This window comes from Hemitrygon akajei, chromosome 7 (genome assembly GCF_048418815.1).
Source record: "Hemitrygon akajei chromosome 7, sHemAka1.3, whole genome shotgun sequence".
NCBI lineage: Eukaryota > Metazoa > Chordata > Chondrichthyes > Myliobatiformes > Dasyatidae > Hemitrygon > Hemitrygon akajei.
The window spans coordinates 98,541,754-98,561,989 of NC_133130.1; positions in this window are offsets into that span (position 1 = coordinate 98,541,754).

Here is a 20,236-nt window from a genome sequence, read left to right on the forward strand (position 1 = left end):
AACCGTCAGGAACTTCTGCAGCGCCCAATAATCTTCTGAGGCAAATGTGCAAGCAGCCTTCAGGAGGGCAAATCAACTAGAGACATGTGCCAATCGACTAGCCGCAGTGTTCACTGAGATATTTAACCTCTCATTTCAGCGGTCTGAGGTACACTCCTGCTTCAAGCAGGCTTCAACTATACCGGTGCCCAAGAAGAGCCTGGTGACCTGCCTCAATGTCTATCATCCTGTAGCATTTACATCCACTGTGATGACGTGCTTTGAGAGGCTGGTGATGAAACATGTCGACTCCAGTCTGAGAAGTGACTTGGAGCTGCTCCAATTTGCCAGCCGGAGCAACATGTCCACAGCAGGAGCCATCTCACTGGCTCTTCACTCAACCCTGGGACATCTGGACAGCGAAGGTGCAAACATCAGGACTACAGCTCAGCATTCAATACCACCATCTCCTCAAAACTAATCACTATGCTCCGAGTCCGTGGCCTCAATATCTCCTCGTGCAATTGGATCCTTGATTTCCTCACTTGCAGACCCCAGTCAGTTTGGATTGGCAACAACCTCTCCCCAACGATCTCCTTCAGCAGGGACGCACCAGAAAGCCGTGTGCTGAACACTTTCCTCTATTCATTTTACACTTACGGCTGTGCAGCTAAGTACAGCTACAACACCATATTCAGGTTTACTGATGACACCACCATTGTAGGCTGAATCAAAGGTGGTGATGAATCAGCATATAGGAAGGAGATTGAAAATCTGGCTGAGAGGTACCATAACACTAGTCTCTTACTTAATGTCAACAAGAGGATTATTGACCTCAGGAGGACACCAGAGACCCATGAGCCAGTCCTCATTGGAGGATCAGAGGTGGAGAGGGTTGGCAACTTTAAATTCCTCAGTGTTATTATTTTGGAGGACGTGTCCTGGGCAATTATGATGAAAGCATGGCAGTGTCTCTACCTCCTTAGGAGTTTGCGAAGATTCGGCATGACATCTAAAACTTTGTCAAACATCTATAGATGTGTGATGGAGAGTATATTGACTTCCTCACAGCCTGGTATGGAAACACCTATGCCCTTGAATGGAAAATCCTACAAAAAGTAGTGGACATGGCCCAGTCTATCACAGGTCTCCCCACTTTGAGCATATCTATATGAAATGCTGTTGCAGGAAAGCAGCATCCATTGTCAGGGACCCCTCACCACCCAGGACATGGTCTTTTCTCATTGCTGCCATCAGGAAGAACTTCATTCAACTTCAGTTACCCATCATTGAAGTATTCCCACAACCTATGGACTCACTTTCAAGGAATCTTCATTTCACGTTCTCAATATTTATTTTGTTTATTTATTTAATATTATTTCTTTCTTTTTGTATTTGGACAGTTGGTTGTCTTCTGCATTCTGGTTGAACGCCCAAGTTGGGCGGTCTTTCATTGATTCTGTTATGGTTATTATTCTATGGATTTATTGAGTATGCCCACAAGGAAATGAATCTCAGGGTTGTATATGGTGACACACATGTACTTTGATAATAAATTTTCTTTGAACTTTGAACAAAATAGCTGTGGTGGATTTTGGTGACAGGAAATATAGTAATTGAAAGAAAACACAAAACAATAGAGCAGAATAATGAAATGTATTCTGATTCAGACTAGTACATGCAGTGAAATACGCCATTTGTTCATTGAACCATGGGGTAAAATGCACCATTTGTACATTGAAACATGCAGTGAAATGCATCATTTGTGTTAACAACCAAAATAACCTCTGGAAACGCTGGGGGCAGCTCACAAGTGTCACTGAACATTTTGGCAGAGCATGTCCTCAATGTTCACAAAAGAATGCAAGGAGCAACCACAACAGAACAACACATAAATAAACAGAACAACACATAAATAAACCCAACACGAGTGAATCTGCAGATGCTGGCCGGAAACGTCGTTATTACCTCCTCCCATAGATGCTGTCTGGCCTGCTGAGTTCTGCCAGCATTTCGTGTTTTTTATATAAATAAACCCCTTACCTCTCTCCCACCTACCCACCCAATCACACATACAAACAGTCCACCAACCCCAGGACAAGCCTTCCCCAGGTCTTCGGCCTCCAATGGACTGGTGGACTAACAGACATTGGGCCATTACCTTCCCTGTGAACTCACAGCCACGCAGATCCAGGGCTTTGGGCAGTGGGCCTTTACTTCCAGTCTTCCGATCACCTTCGGTTTTGATCATTTGCTGAACTGGGGGTGGGGGACCTGTTGTGTATTTCAGTAATTCAGTAATATTTGAGTAATATTGTAAATATATTGTTTGATAAAGCATCCTTTGTTTGTTTGCATAATTCATTACTGTTAGAAGTAAAAACTGCAGCGTGTAAGTGGCCACCAGGTCACGTGTGAGCCCTTCACTAAGGGAAAGAATCTAAGTAGACATCACTCTGGGCTTCCACGGTTTTCTTTCAATTAGGTTTTGGAGTTACAAATATAACAGTGGCAGTGAGCAAGTTTTAAAACAAAACCAAGACTACTACCTACCTGTAAAAAAGCAGAGAGATGTTTATGTTTTTAAAATGCAGCTCTTGTTTCTTTGGAGGGGGAAAGAGATGGACGAGTTAAAACAGAAGGCAGAAAACAGACAAAATTCACTGGTTCATAAACAGTGAGTACCATGTGATAATGATAATAAGTAAATAAATAAGCAGAATTGGCTAGCTACTTCAGAAAGGTAGACACGTTCAATTGAACAAAAGATAACTGGATGATGTATATTGAGTGATTGAGTAGTATTTTAAAGCAAATGAAACAGCCAATAAGAAATGAGTGCCAGTGTTATCAGGGTCAATAAGGTGGAAAAACATGTAGTTTCCTTAGAAGTTTAACTGCTCCAACCAAACCAGCTGAAACGAGCTTTTCATGAAAGTAATGCAGGAATATTTAGAACTGAAGCTATTGTTAATTGAGAATGATTTAGGCTTCATAAGCAGAATCAAAAGGAAGGGGAGTAAATTTCAGCTTATGTGGCTGAATGTAAGTAATTGTTTGTGCATTGTCAGTTCGGTAATGGGCTAATGATGCAGTGAGAGATCGTTTAGTTTGTGGACTCTTACAAGAAAGCATTCAAAAGCAGACCTAACTGAAGCACAACTTACATTTAAAAGAACAGTTGAAATTGCTCAATCAATGGAAACAGCAGACATACAAAGTGAGTTTTGATCAGAAATGAAAGTGAGTGGGAACAAAATTACAATGACTGAACAAGTTGTGTTACCATTGTGGCTGGAGTTCAAATAGGTTTAAAGGCAAATCTTGCAGAAATTTCAACAAAGTAGGACACATACAAAGAGCACGTCAGACAGGCAATCACACAAGGAAAAGAAAAAGATGCAAAGTCAAGTACAGTTTCAAAAAGAGCACTAATCTGCATGTTGTTGATGAAAAATCAGATAATGATGAGAGTGACATAGGACTGAATAGCCTTAAGATTTACAATGTGAAAACAAACAAGAGACAAACAATGTGTTTGCATCAGAAGTTTACGGCAAATTAATTAAAATAAAATTGAATGCTGGCTTGACTGCTTCAGACATTCCACAAAATTTGTTTGAATGGTATTTCAAAGATACTGAACCAAAGCCTGCAGATATCCAACTAAGAACTTAGACTGGAGTATAGATAACTCCTGTGGGAATGACATTGTGACAGTGAAATACAACAGCCAACGAGATATATTGGGCCTATACGTGGTAAAAACAGGAAGGCCAGTGTTGTGGGGCCATGATTGGCTGAGACAACTATGACTTGGTTGGAGTTCCATCCATCATCTGCATGCCACATCTCCTGCAATAAAGTAAACTGAAAACTCATTAATAAAGACACTGGATGATGCCACAGCAATGTTCAAGGGTGGTATTGGAAAACTCAAATATATCAAGTGTAAGATAGTATTAAATACAAGTTTTACTAAGTCCATTCAGTTCCTTAGACCATCCATGATAAAGTAAGCAGTGAGCTAGATTGCATGGAGGCAGAAGGAATTCCTTCCAAGGCTGAATGGGCAACACCAGTGGTCCCAGTAGCCAAGAAGGATGGGTCTTCAAGAATCTGTGTGATTTTAAGGTCACCCTCAACCCAGTACTGAAAGAAGATCAATTCCCTCTGCCCAGGACAGAGGATATCTTTTCAACCCTTTCTGGAGACAAAGTGGACTTGTTTAGGTCTGTCGACAGATGGAGGTGGAAGAAGAGTCTGAAGTGTTTCTCTCCATAAACACTTACAAAAGGGTTTATTGCTATAATAGATTTAGCTTTGGAGTAGCATCTGGCAGAAAGCTATGGACCAGGCACTACAAGTCTGCCCAGGCACGCAGAGTTACCTGGGTGACATCATTGTTACCGGTGAGGATAACAAGGAACATCTCCGAAATCTCGACAGTGTTAAAATGGTTAGAAAATTATCTCAGAGCATGTGAAATTGTTTAAACCAATGACAAATGTGAATTGTTTAAACCAAGCATTGCTTACTATCGTCACACCATTGATGCACAAGATTTATACAAGTGTGCTGAGAAAATTCAAGCAGTGGTGGATGCCCCAAGGCCAAAGGATGTGTCACAGTTGCCGTACTTTTTAGGATTTGTCAATTACTGTAACAGGTTCCTGCCAAACCTGGCTACTGTGCTCCACACCTTGAACTCATTACTACAGATTGGGAAGAAATGGCAATGGACAAAGCAGTGTGAGGTAGCTTTCCAAAAGAATAAGGAGATGGTGATGTCAGACACTGTACACACACATTGTGAGCCCTATTGTCCAGTGAAGCTTGTCTGTGATGCCTTGTGTTATGGTACAGGTGCAGACATGTCATGAGCGATGGAAGTGAGTGCCCCCATAGCCTTTCCATCATGTTCCCTCATGGCTGCAGAGAAATATTACATACAGATTGACAGAAAGGCCTTGGGGTGAGTCTGGTTTGGGATGTAAAACTTTGGGAGAGAGTTTATCCTCATCAACCACTGGTGTCCATTTTCAATCCACTGAAGGAAGTTTCACTAACAGCAGCAGCATGAATACAGAGATGGGCTCTGTTTCTTGGAGGACACAAATACAAGAATGAATTCAAGCGGATGACTAATCATGGCAATGTTATGAATTGACCCACTAACCCTTGGAAAAGGAAATATTTGAAAAATTTACAGAAGATGTCCTCTTGATGTATTCTCCCGAACACAAATAGAAAGTCTCTCTATAACAGCGGAGATGATCCAAAGGGAAACCAGAAAAACCCCCACATTGTCTCAGGTCACCATAGCAACCCAAAATGGCTGGAATGTGCAGCAGAAGTTCCAGTTCCCCATTCTTACCAGCATGGGGATGAACTTGCCCATGGGGGGGTGGTGGCCTTATGTGAGGCTTGAGAGTTGTACCATCCAAACTGAGAGCTAAAGTGTTGGAGGAGATACGTGCCGGTCATCTAGGTGTGGTCAGAATTAAAGCATTGGCTGAAAGCTTTGTCTGGTGGCCTGGGACAGATCAGCAGATCGAGCAATGTGAGCACTGTCAGGAAAACACACTACTCTATCACTGAATTCAAAGCTTGCCAAATTCCTCCTTGCATATCACAGTGCATCCCCCTCCATAAGCAACAACTCACCAGCAACAACTTACCTTTGGTGGCCACTTGCACCCACGCTTTGATCTCCTCAAGCCCACTCTCAAAAGGAGCAGGCAGGACAAACAGCTGAGACAAATTGAAGGCTCCTCAAACAAGGAGGTTCAATATTTCAATCGTGGACAAGCAGTCCCGGTGAGAGATGATCAAAAGTGGGTACTCAGAAAGATTAAGGACAGAACTGGACCACTCTCCTGCACAGCGGAGATTGTGTCTGATGTCATCTGGAGATGATACATCGATCAGTTGAGGAGAGCTGAGTCAATTGTTAGAGAAGAAAGATATGAAGAGCTGTCAGAACCACTTCCTGCTGTCCCAGAGTCAACTCCTTCAACCACCACGGAGGAGGCCCCAGAAACTGAGATTGTTTCACAGTCACGTCTCACCGGCCAAGCTGAGTGATCTCCCTGTCAGGAACAACACCATCCCACAAGGGTAATAAATCCTCACAGAAATCTGGTTGAGTGGAACCACAATAGCAACCTATCACTCAAACTCGGCAAAACCGAGGAGCTAACTATTGACTACTGGAGGTAGAAATTGGGGGTCCATGAGCCGGTGCTTTTTAGGGGATCAGAGATGGAGAGGGTCAGTATTAAATTACTGGCCATTCTTGCATTGGAAGATCTGGGACTAGAATGTAAATGTTTTTTCAAAGAACGCAGAGCAGTGGCTCAACTTTCTAGAGTTTGCACCGATTTTGGCATGCTTGCTAAAACTTTGACAAACTTCTACAGATGCAGAGTGGAGATTATCCTGACTTGTTGCATCACAGCCTGGTATGGAAACACAAGTGCCCAGTAACAGAAAAGCCTGCAGAAAGCGGTGGTTTCACCCTGTCCATCACGAGCAAAGCCCTCCCACCATTGAGCACATCTACAAGGAGCTCTGTCACAAGAAAGCAGCCCCCATTATCAATGACATGCCCTCTTCTTGCTGTTACCAAGGGGAAAGAGGTATAGAAGCCTTAGGACCCACACCACCATATTCAGGAACAGTTATCGCCTTCAGCCATCAGACTCCTGAACCAGTGTGGACATCGTCACTCACTACAACACTGAACTGAGCACTGAGCACAACTTATGGACTCATTTTGAAGTTCTCTACAACTCATGTTCTCAGTATTATTTATTTATTATTATTTGTTTCTATTTTGTATTTGCATGGCTTGTCTTCTTTTGCACATCGGTTGCTTATTAGTCTTTGTGTTTAGTTTCTCACTGATTCTATTGCATTTCTTTGCTGTACAATGAATGTCTGCAAGAAAATGAATTTCACGGTGGCATTTGGTGAGATATGTACTTTGATAATATATTTACCCTGAACTTTGAACTTCTGCACATTTCATTGTATGTTTCAATGTGCATGTGACAAAAAATGTTAATCTTTAATCTTAAATAATCTGATAGTGAAGAGGCATTTGGAGAACAGTGATCATGAGATAAGTCTATATGAAGATTTAATCTGACTATCGTTCAGTCTGAAAATAGGATCTTAAATCTGAAGAAACAAGCAAGAGGCAAAATGTAAACATGAGAAATTCTGCAGATGCCAGAAATCCAAAGCAGCATACACAAAATGCTGGAGGAACTCAGCAGGCCAGGTAGCTTCTGTGGAAATGAATAAACAGTCGATGTTTTGGGCCGAGACCCTTCTTCAGGACTGGAAAGGAAAAGGGATGACGTCACATTTCTTGCTACATGTTCAAAATGCTGTTCCTCCATGGAAAGACATGGCAGTGAACCAGCAATGGTAAGTTTTTAAATTATTAATAGATAGCTTATAAGCAATAAATACACTTTCTTCAGCTAAAACAAGCTAAAGGAAAAGTGGTCTAGCTATTATCATCGTATGAGATTTGCAATAATGTTAAATTGAAAGGAAAAGCATATATTGTTGTAAAAACAAACAGCAGTAAACCTGATGATTGGGGACCATTTCAGTCTGCTGTAAAAGAAATATTAAGGATAGGGAAAGTGGAACATGTGGCTAGAGTGGTGATAAAAATTAAAGACAAAACTATAAAAGCTTTTACATTTTTTAAAGGAAAAGATTCGTAAAAGTTTATGTGAGTCCCTTGCAGATCTGATACTGGAAGAATTATACTGAAGAATTAATGCAGAGAAGTTAGTGAAACTGAGAAGGCAGTGGAATTATGGGATTTGCACACTGTGGCCACTTTATTAGGTACACATGTATACCTGCTCATTAATTCAAATATCTAATCAGCCAATCATGCGGTAGCAACTCAGTGCATAAAGGCGTGCAGACGTGGTCAGGAGGTTCAATTGTTGTTCAGACCAAACATCAGAATAGGGAAGAAATGTGATCTAAGTGACTTTGACTGTGGAATGATTGTTGGTGCCAGAGAGGGGTGATTTAAGTATCTCAGAAACTGCTGATCTCCTGGGATTTTCACACACTACAGTCTCTTGAGCTTACAGGGAATGGTAAGAAAAACAGAAAACATCCAGTTAGCAGCAGTTCTGTGGGCAAAAGCACTTTGATAATGAGATAACAGGGGAGAACGGCCAGACCATTTCAAGCTGACAGGAAGGTGACAGTAAATCAGATAACTACATGTTATGATGGTGGAGTGCAGAAGAGCATCTCTGAACACACAGCACATTGAACCTTGAAGTGTACGGGCTCCAGCAGCAGAAAAGCATGAACACATACTCAGTAGCCTCTTCATTAGGTAACTCCTGCACCTAATAATGAGGCAATTGAGTGTATGTTTTGTTTGTTCTCATAGAACAAAACACAAAAAAACTTCCTGGAAAATCTGAAGGTCTACAGATCTAGGGTTAGGTAGGAGATTAACAAAATTATTACTGGTAAAAATATATATATCAAAGCAATTACTGACTGAAAAGCAAGAAGACCCTAGGACCTAATGACCTGCACTCTAGGCTTTTGGAGGAGATGGCTCCAGTTGCACTAATTGTCATCTTCCAAAATTCCATATACCGGTATATTCCACAACTGTTTATGCAGACTGGAAGGCAGCAGAAGTCACTCCAACATTTAAGAAAGGAAGGAGAGAAAAATTCTGGAATTTATTATTAAGTGGGCAATTGAAAAGTAATACAGGTTCTCCCCAAGTTAGCATGAACTGTTCATAATGCAAATGGTTTGCAGTGGAGAATAATTGATTAAAAACAGATATGCTTTTTTGTCACAACATACATTGAAACTTACAGTGAAATGCATTGTTTGCATCAGATAACATCAGTGAGATTGCATCAGCTAGATGTGATTGTGTTCAAAAAGCAGTGATTTTTGTCACTGATAGTTGGAGAGAAATAAGCAGTGAGACAATTTAGATTGTTTTGTTCACTACAGTTTCAAACGTTCAGGCTTGGAGATTTTAGAAACAGCTGGGAGTGGAAATAAAGCAATTGCACTACTTCAAAAAGTAAGAAATTACAAAGAATTTGAAGGTATAAACAATCATCTTGAATGTTATAATAAAAATGAAAATTTGGAGGATGCAATTGTCAAAAGTATTGTATGAAGGCAGTCCATTATCTGCACTAGGTACCTGTGCTAACTTCGTTCATTTACTGTCAATCAAAAGAACAAATGGGGACCAAAGGTGAGTGAGCTGTCTCAGAATGGACACGACAAGCCCCTTCACCAGAGGGGCTGCCCCTCCCTGGACACTCCATACATGGCAGTGTACACTGGATGAATTCCTCCGTCAACAGCTACTGGGAACTAAGACAGTTTTATATTTCTATAGTGGCAGAGGTGGCATTCTAACTTGTTCTGTATTTCATTTAGATAGATAATATGTTACTGAGTTAAATGCTAGTCTGTCTTTTTTATTCTATTTCAACTATTTCCATGAAACTTCAGCTAACTGGGACAGCCACTAATTGGGCCAAAATGTACTGGTCCCAATCTGTCCCAGTTAACCGGGATCCACACATACATTCGCATGTACATTGTATATACCTATATACATGTATTTATGTACACACACACACACACACACACACACACACACACACACACACACACACACACACACACACACACACACACACACACACACACACACACACACACACACACAATACTGGAGGAACTCATCAGGTAAGGTAGCATCTATGGAGGGGAATAAATTGCCAAGGTATTGGACCAAGGCTTTTCATTGGACATCCTTCTTTTCTCCTCACCCGTCCATCCATCACCCCCCTCTGGTACCCCTCCTCCTTCCTTTTGTCCCATGGTCCACATATGCTGTATATATATTCCACCTATGGAGGGGAATAAGCAGTCGGCATGTCAGGCCAATACACTTCATCAGGACTGGCAGGGAAGGGGAGAAAGGTGGGGGTGGGGAGGAGTACAAGCTGGCAGGTGAGGGGGAAGGTGAGAGTTGAGTGAAGTTAACCAGAGTGGATAACTGCACTCATACCAACAGTGAACTGATTCTTGTATTATTTGTTTATTATCATTATTATTTGGTTTTGTTTGTATTTGTGTGTAGTTTCTGATTGTTGTATTTTTGTGCATGCACAAAAGCAACTCTCAGGGCAGTATATGGTGACGTATATGTAAAGTACTTTGATCAGAACTTTACTTAGAACTTTTGACCTTTGAAATGGCTGAATGGGGGAGGTGATGAAGTGAGAAGCTGGGTGGTGATAGGTGGAAAAGGTAAAGGGCTGAAGAAGGAAGAATCTGATAGGAGAGGAAGATGGACCATGGGAGAAAGGAAAGGAGGAGAGGCACCAGAGGGACAGGCGAGGAGAAGAGAAGGACATCTGATAAAGGCTGGTGGCCCAAGATATTGACCACTTATTCCCCTCCATAGATGCTACCTTACCTGACGAGTTCCTCCAGCATTTTCTGTGTGTTATTCTGGATTACCAGCATCTTGTGTTTTGGGTTACACATCCTATCATTCTCTGCACAGAATGTGCCTGAAATCTTCATATGATCGTTTAGTTACAATCTTGTATTTGCATCCTCTTGTTATAAATGCACCGAGTTTTTCATATCACTCTGTAAAGCACCTTCATGGTTTTAAAGATCTGTTTCATATCTTGTCATGTAATTTCTGGAAGCAATTTGGAAGATGCAGGATATATACATCCCAAGGAGGAAGAAGTATTCTAGAGGCAAGATGATGCAACCTTGGCTGACAAGAGAAGTGAAAGCCAACATAAAAGCCAAAGAGAGGACATATAACAGAAAAAATTAAAGCAAGACTTAGTGGGAAGTGCACCAAGAAAGCAGTCTTCATCATCAAGAACCCCAGCACCCAGGCTCTGCTCCCTTCTCTCTACTGCCACTGGGAAGTGTTCACTCAGTACTGCTCTCCAGTGTTTGCTCTGTGGAAGAACAAAAGGTTCAAAGGTTCAATGATTCATTTATTATCAATGTACATGTAAAGGGGGTTTTTTCTTTTCCTTTGTTACTGTGTATGTAATCAAAATGGCGTCTTTGTTTTGTTAAAAGTAGGAATGCTGGCGCCTTTGTGAAAAGTAGGAATGCTGGCGTCTTTGTTATGATAAGTGCTGGAAGCTTGTTTGGGACTGTAAACTGATTGTTGGCGGGGATTTTGGAGAGTCGGTGCGATGGAGTGAGAGAGAGAGGACGGGATGCTGGAAGCTGGGCGACGGAACGGACCCCGAGCGGGGGTCCCCGGCCCAAGGTTTTCGGTGAGGAGAGGAGACGGAGACAGAGGAGTGTGGAGCATCTGGTCGACCACCGTGGGGGTCCCAGGAGGCGGGTCGAGGAGTTTGGAGGGGATCGAATGGTGGCCAGAAGACTTCAGTAATTGAGCTCCAACGGTTGTGCACGAAGTGGTTTGGACTTTGATAAGTTTGGCGCCTTTTCTTTTTTTTTCTTCTTCATATATACTGTATCGTTAGTAATCGCTTAGTTATAGTAATCTTTATAAATTGTACTCATTTAATCGCATAAGGTGTACTGTCTGTTTTTTGGGCGAGGGGGGGACATCACACAGCATCCACACCAGCTGATTACCCAGTTTGGCGGGGCCGAAGGCTGCTCCCCCTAGACTAGAACGAGTTTGAGCGATGCCTGAGGCGACCCAGGGGTTACATACATATACAGTGTCCAACTCTGACATTCTTCTTCTCCGATAGCCATGAAACCAAGAAAAACCATGGAAGTCAGTTAAGAGAGAAACAGCAAACCCACCACCCTCCTCCCCGCACAAAAACAAATGGCAACATGATCATCAACCCCTCCCACATGAAACACAACTAGAACATCAACCCCCAAATACCCCTCTCCCCGCATGAAAAAGTAACAAAAACGCAACAAGAACATCGACCCCCAAATCCCCTTTCCTGCTGAAAAAAAATGAGAAAGAAAAGGCAAAAACATAGAATATAAAAAACTGTAAATCCATAATCCATAGTCCAAATCCAAATTCATATCCTTCCATATCCATATCCAAAATGCAGAATACCTTGCTAATGTCCAGTCTCCCCTCTCCAGCACCAGAGCGATCCTACCAGTGATCAGAAAGCAGGCAGTCGACACTCACCCTCCATATGGGCCTCAAGGATCCAATCTCCCTCATCGCTCTAGTCGGTGAACAATGGAGGTTTTAATTGGTAAAATGGAGTAAAGCCAGCTGGACCAGGACAACTTGCTGTAAATCTATCACTCAGGGACTTGGGCTTTATTTATTTATCTGTTCATTTGCTTGGTTCATTTCTTTGTAACTGTATGTTTTTCTGAAATCATAACCATTTCTGCTAATTGTGCTGTGTGCTGCTGGTAATGTGTTTTGCACCTCGGCCTCAGAAGAACGCTGTTTCACCCTACAGCCATGAGAGCTATTTATTTATTTGGTGATACAGGGCAGGGTCGCCCCTCTGGCCCTTCGAGCTATGCCACTCCAGCAGCTCTGATTAACCCTAACCTAATCACAGGACAACTTCACAATAACCAGTTATGTCTTTGGACACGTTCCACGGGGAGGATGTACAGAGGCTTCTTACAGGACAGTGCCAGAGTCAAACTCAGATCTCTGGAATGCCCTGAGCTGCGATAGCGTCACACTAATTGTGACGCTACGGGGTGCCTAATACTACAATGGGAGTTGTCCTCCATGATCCTGGCAATACCAAAGACTAACGTTAAGCGGGCACTTGAGGTATGGAGTGCCTTGAGAAGCAGACGTGAAATATCCACCTCGACGTTGTTGAGATCATTGTCAGGGACTTCAATTATCGTCCATGTATAAACTGTATAAATCAGGCACCTCAACACGCTCAACCTCCGCTATACTGCGATTAGGAGTGCCTACCATTCATGCTTAGACCACATGTCGGGGAATCTGGTCACCTGGTTGTCCTCCTGCTGCGTACAGGCAGAGGCTAAAGAGCAAGGCTCCAGAGATAAGCACAACAGCCAGGTGGTCTCAGGAGGTAGAGGGTCAGATACGGGATTGCTCCGAGTCAGCGGATGAGCCGTGGTCAAGGACTCATCTGAGGATCTGGATGTCACGGACTTTACAAAAACAGTCATAGACAAGTGTGTCCCCACATTTATCCCAGCCAGGAGCCCTGGATGAACAGTGCGATCCGCTGAGGGCCAGATCAGTGACACTCAGGTCTGGCGGCCTGAAGTAAAGTAAGATACAAGAGGTTCAGGTATAACTTTCAGAAAGCAAAGTGGCTCTTCTGGACCAGGCTTGAATCGCGGAGGGGTGCTCGCCCGCTGTGGCAGGGCTTGAATGCTTTTACCTCCTGTGAAATGAAGCGACATAGGTGACAACAATGCCTTTTATGTTCACTTTGACTGACAGAACACGGAGGCACCTTCACAAACTCCCCCAGCTCCCAATGGCTTCGGTCTCTGAGGCCAATGTGAGAGCATCCTTCATGACGTAAGCCCGTGGAAAGTGCCCGGCCCAGACGGGGTAGCTGGCCGAGTATGAGAGACCTGTGCTGATCAGCTAGCTGAAGTGTTCACCAGTATCCTTAACCTCTCGCTTTGGCAGTCTGGGGCACCCACCTGCTTCAAGTAGACTTAATTATATCAGTGCCTAAGAAGAATGTGGTAACCCTGCCTCAATGACTACCGTCCAGTAGCACTTACATCCACTCTGATGAGGTGCTTTGAGAGGCTGGTGATGAAACATACTAACTCCTGGCTGAGAATCAACGTGGATCCACTCCAATTTCCCAACCATCACAAGAGGTCAACAGCAGATGCCATTTCATTGGCTCTTCACTCAGCCCTGGAACATCTGTACAGTGAAGATGCATTCATCAGGATGCTCTTCATTGACTACAGCTCAGCCTTTTGTATGGAATTTTTATGTTCTCCCCATGATCGCGTGGGTTTCCTCTGTGTGCTCCAGTTTCCTCCCACAGTCCAAAAACATATTGGTTGGTAGGTTAATTGGTCATTGTAAATTGTCCCCGGATTAGGCTAGGATTAAATTGTGGGATTGCTGGCGCCACAGTTCAAAGTGACAGAGGGCCCTTTCCACACTGTATCTCAATAAATAAACAAACAAACAAACTATTGTCGTGGTTTCTCATGCCCCACAAACGACCAGGAGACGCAGAAGATTCTTCAAGAAGTATTAAACTTTAATTTGCAAATCAAAGCTGAGACAGTCATTGAGCTAGTCGCTGATTGCCCACCGATCCTTGGACATAGCATTTTTTATAGCAATCTCCTGGTTTAGTTGCATTAGCATATCCAATTGGCCTATAGTTGTGTATCACAAGTACATCAGCCACTATTGTTTCTACCCATTGACTTAATCATGTTCTAATCTACATCTCTTAGCTACCTCTCATTAACACACCATTGTCTTCTACATTCTTAAGATTTCATTTTGGATACATGCATTGCAAATAGCAAACTCAGACTACATAATCTACATCTCTTAGCTTCCTCTTATTAACACACCATTGTCTTCTACATTCTTAAGATTTCATTTTGGATACATGCATAATAATAATGCAACTTTTATACTCCAATACTATCATCCCCTCAGAAGTAATCAATTAGCTTCAAGACAATGGCTTCACTGCCTCCTTGTGCAACTGGATCCTCAATTTCCCCACTTGCAGACCCCAGTCAGTTTGGATTGGCAGCAACGTCTCCTCCACAATCTCCACCAGCACACGTACACAAAGGTTGGGGGTGTTGTGGATAGTGTGGAGGGCTGTCAGAGGTTACAACGGGACATTGATAGGATGCAAAACTGGGCTGAGAAGTGGCAGATGGAGTTCAACCCAGATAAGTGTGAGGTGGTTCATTTTGGTAGGTCAAATATGATGGCAAAATATAGTATTAATGGTAAGACTCTTGACAGTGTGTAGGTTCAGAGGGATCTTGGGGTCCGAGTCCATAGGACACTCAAAGCTGCCATGCAGGTTGACTCTGTGGTTAAGAAGGCATACGGTGGGAGTGAGTTTAAGAGCCGAGAGGTAATGTTGCAGCTATATAGGACCCTGGTCAGACCCCACTTGGAGTACTGTGCTCATTTCTGGTCACCTCACTACAGGAAGGATGTGGAAACCATAGAAAGGGTTCAGAGGAGATTAAAAGGACGTTGCCTGGATTGGGGAGCATGCCTTATGAGAATAGGTTGAGTGAACTCAGCCTTTTCTCTATGGAGTGACGGAGGATGAGAGGTGACCTGATAGAGGTGTATAAGATAATGAGAGGCATTGATCGTGTGGATAGTCAGAGGCTTTTTCCCAGAGCTGAGATGGCTGGCACGAGGGGGCACAGTTTTAAGGTGGCTTGGAAGTAGGTACAGAGGAGATGTCAGGGGTAAGTTTTTTACGCAGAGAGTGGTGAGTGCGTGGAATGGGCTGCCGGCGACAGTGGCAGAGGCAGAAACGATAGAGAGACTCTTGGATGGCTACATGGAGCTTAGAAAAATTGAGGGCTATGGATAAAGCCTAGGTAGTTCTAAGGTAGGGACATGTTCGGCACAGCTTTGTGGGCCGAAGGGCCTGTATTGTGCTGTAGGCTTTCTATGTTCTATGCACCACAGGCTGTGTGCTTAGCCCCCTGTTCTACTGGCTTCATTCTAATGACTGTGAAGCTAAGTACAGCTCCAATGGCATTTTGCTGATTGACACCACTGTCACTGGCTGAATCAAAGGTGCTAATGAATCAGCATATCAGGGGGTGGGGGGATTGAAAATCTGCCTGAAGTGGTGCCACAATAACAGCCTCTCATTCAAAATCAGCAAATCCAGCTGATTTTTGACTTCAGGAGGAAGAAACAGAGGTGGAGAGGGTCAGCAAATTTAAATCCCTTGGTGTCATCACTTCAGAGGATCTGTCCTGGGCCTAGCACGTAAACGCCTTCACAAGGGAAGCACAGCGGTGCCTCTACTTTCTTAGAAGTTTGTGAAGATTTGGCATGTCAACTAAAACTCTGACAAACCTCTATAGATGCGTGGTGGAGAGTGCCTCACAGCCTGGTATGGAAACACCAATGCCCCTGAATGGAAATGCATTCGAAAAGTTATGGATAAAGCCTAGACCCTCATAGGCAAAGCCCTCTCCACCACTGAGCACATCTACACGGAGTGTTGTCACAGGGAAGTAGTTTCCATCATCAAGGACCCCACCATCCAGCCCACGCTCTCTTCTTACTGCTCCCAGAAGGTATAGAAGCCACAGGAATCATCAGGCTTTTAAACCAGAGGGGATAACTTCACTCACCCCATCACTGAAATGTTCCCACAATCTATGATTTCACTTTCAAAAATTCTTCTTCTCATGATTTTGATTTCTATGATTATTATGTATTTATTATTACTATTACTTCTTTATTCTCTTTCTTTTTGTAGTTGCATAGCTTGTTGTCTTTTGCACATTGGTTGTTGTCTGTCCTGTTGGGTGTGATCTTCGACTGATTCTATCGTTTTCCTCATATTTACTGTGTATAGAAGAAGAAGAAAGCCCTTAACTCCGAGTGGAGTCATCGGGACACCGTCGTGACTAAGTTTTTTTTAGCAGGCTTTCTTGTTTTTAACGAGGCCGAGTTGCTAGCTCAATGCTCAACCCAGCACGGATGGAAAGCGTGCAAGGGAGCCGGCTGGATTCGAACTCGGGAGCCTTCGCTCTGAAGCCCGGCGTTGATGCCACCACACCACCAGCCGGCCATTTACTGTGTATGCCTGCAATGAAATGAATCTCAGGGTTTAAATATATTTACTTTGAACTTGGAACTTTTAAATATTTATCCCTTGAACCAGATTTTCTGTTCATTATCAAAATGCTGTTTATGGGAATTTGCTAAGTGCAAATTAGCTGTTGCATTTCCAATCGCATTTGCCATGAGATATCCTGAAAAGGACGTGTAAAACGCTCGCTTCACCCATGCTGAACTGATGGCCCCCTAGAAGAGCCCAAAGAATCCAAGTTTGAAAATCAATCTCTCCAGGACTTTGGCAAGCACCCACAAGAAAGATTCCAAAGGGAGACGTACTTTTTGCTTCCTTTGAACTCTTCAGAATCAGAATTAATATCATTGACATTTGTCATGAAATTTGTTAACTTAGTGGCCCCAGTACAATGAAATACATGATAAATAAATATAGAGAAAGAAACTGAATTACATTGTGTGTGTGTATGTATTTATTTTTATAAAATAGCTAAGTTAAAATAAGTAGTGCAAAAAAACCCCAGAAAATAAAAAGGTAATGAGGTAGTGCTCATTCAGGAATCAGAAGGCAGTGGGGAAGAAGCTGTTCCTGAATCGCTGAGTGTGTGCCTTCAAGCTTCTGTACCTCCTTCCTGGTGGTAACAGTGAGAAAAGGGCACAAAGGTGTTGAAATCCTGGGCAGGCCAATCATGAAAATAGTAAATGGGAGGGAAGGCTTGAAGGGCGTAGAGGCCTATTCCTGCTATTTTATAGCACGTTCTTTCATCTGCTTTGAACAGACCATTCCTTTGCCTGTCAATATAAGGCGAGGCAGGTTTTTGGGCGTGGGGTGCAACATTCCTACCAGTATCTATGTCATTTGCTCTTTGCTATTTAAAGAGGTCATTGTCACAGGAATAGATTAGAGAGCAGACAGACAAAGAATCAAGAAAGCCCTCAAACTATCTTGAAGAAAAGTCTCGGAATTCTCTGAGCATGACAGCCCAAAATGAAGATGAGGTCAGAACCTTCAAACTGGCATGCAGGCAAGAGGCCCTTGATCCCAAGCGACTGACCAGGAATAAAAGAAGTTTTGTGACAAGTTAGAAATGGGATGGAAAACTAAATCAAACAATAAGGAGGGAGGAGTTGAGAGCATGACTAGAACAAACACAAAACACAAAGAAAGCATGGAATTTGCCTTTCCGACAAAAATCCTCCCTTGTTCTACAAACGTTTGTACTTTTGTACTATGTTAGTTTTTAGAATGGCTATTGTGCTAGCAAGGCAGAGACCTGTCTACTGATCCCACTCACCACACATGCCACACAGTGTGCTTGATCTCGCTGTCTATTCATACCTCATGCCCGCTGTCTGACTGACCTAGAGTTCCAGGATTAACGAAAGCAAGGAAATCCATTTTCCTTTCACAGGCCTGATCACCTTGATATTTTCTAAATGCCCTGCTACAAGTGCCCTCTTTAATACCGGCTTGTAACATTTACCCCATGTGAGATGTTTAGCTCATCAAGAGAAAGCCCCCTGCTTTCCATCTCCCATTTCTGAAGAAAGTTATGCTTGCTCTTTCCAGCCTACCCCTCAATCTAGGTAATTATGGAAAATTAAAACTAACATATCATTTATCTCACTGGCCACCCTTAAGACCCTGGGATGAGGATTATCAAGACCAATGTTGTGGCTCGAACAAGTTGCTCAGTACTACTGACCTGGTGACTGTAATTATCCCAAGTTCTTCCCTCTCTCTTAATTCCCAGCTATTTCTACAATGTTACTTTTATTCTCTACAGTGAATGCCAATGCAAAATACCTGCTTAATTCGTCTGACTTTTTCCATTATTAATTCCCTAGGTTCATCTTCTTTGGAACCAACTCTCAGCTCATTAACTTTTTTATAGAAATTCTCTCTATTTGTCTTTATATTTCTAGTTAGTTTGGTCTTGGATTTTTTTCCCTTCCTTATCAATCCTTTTGTTGTGGGAGACAATTGGGAGACAATCAGGTTGGAGGAAGGTAGCTGGTATTGTTGCCCGGGGGCAGTGCTGGGATCATTGCTTCTTTTGAAGTATTTCAGCAAATTATACATGGGTTTGCAAGCTATGGTTTCCAAATTTGACAATGAATCCAGGCTTGGAAATGTAGATAGTAACAGACAGCAAGAGGACATGACTAGTTTTCACAGGGAAATACAATCTAGACGGAACATTAGAATTTAATTCAGTCCTGATGAAGGGTCACAGCCCAAAATGTCAGCACTTTATTCCTCTCTATAGATGCTGCCTGGTCTGTTGAGTTCCTTTAGCATTGTGCGCGTGTTTGTCTGGATTTCCTCCTGTTTCTGAGCAGGTGTAGGCCACTTGACCCTTCGTGCCTGGCCTGCTATTCAATAGATTTACTATTCAACAGATCTGTTTACAGCAGTGTACCTCCGCAGAGTAGAGAACTCCAGAGATTTACCTTGCTCTGCAGGAAGAATGGGAGGAATCCCCTGACAGAAATAAACTAGAGTGAAGAGGGATTTCTTTAGGCAGAGGGTGATGAATCTGTGGAATTCATTGCCACAGGTGACTGTGGAGACCACATCAATGGGTATATTTAAAGCGGGTCTTGGTCAGTCAAGGTGTCAAAGGTTACAGGGAAAAGACAAGAGAATGGGATTGAGAGGAATAATAATTCAGCCATGATGGAATGGCAGAGCAGGATTGATGGGCTGAATGGCCTCATTCTGCTCCTATGTCTTATATTTAATGGTGTAGTCCTAAAGGACATGCAGCAACGAAGGATGTACACGTGTACACATCTTTGAAAAAGACATGTATACTTGTAGATCCACACATTGCATGTCTGATAAAACAGAAGTAGAGGTGGATTTTAAGTGGTTAGTAAAGCAAACAGGCTCCTGAGATTCATAAATAAAGGCATGGTGTACAAAAGCTGAGAATATTAATTGAGGACACAAGAGGCACTGTATAATGCTTCCAGTTCTGGTCTTTAAGATAATTAATAGAATTATATTCTAGAGTTGAGGGATTTCTGCCTGGAAAAAATGGAGCTTGTTCTTCATGGATGAAAGAAGATTGGAAGGAGATTTGTTAGTGGGAGCTATGACTGACTTAAAGAGGAAATTGTTTCCATTGGCAAATAACTCAAGGAAAATGCAAAACTTCTGTGAAAAGGTAAAAGGATAAATTGTTTTTTTTTTACCCAGAGTATGGTTATGATCTGGAACTTACTGCCTGTAAGGGTGGACAAATCAGCATCAATCTGGGTGTTCCAAGGGAAACTTGAACTGGATAGAGAACAATTTGAGCGGTCATAGGGAAATTTTGGGGATGGAATTAAATGAAACCCTCTATAAGAAGCTGGACTCAATGATTTAAACAGACTCATTCTATTTCATTACAAATCCACCATCCATCACACCTACCGGGG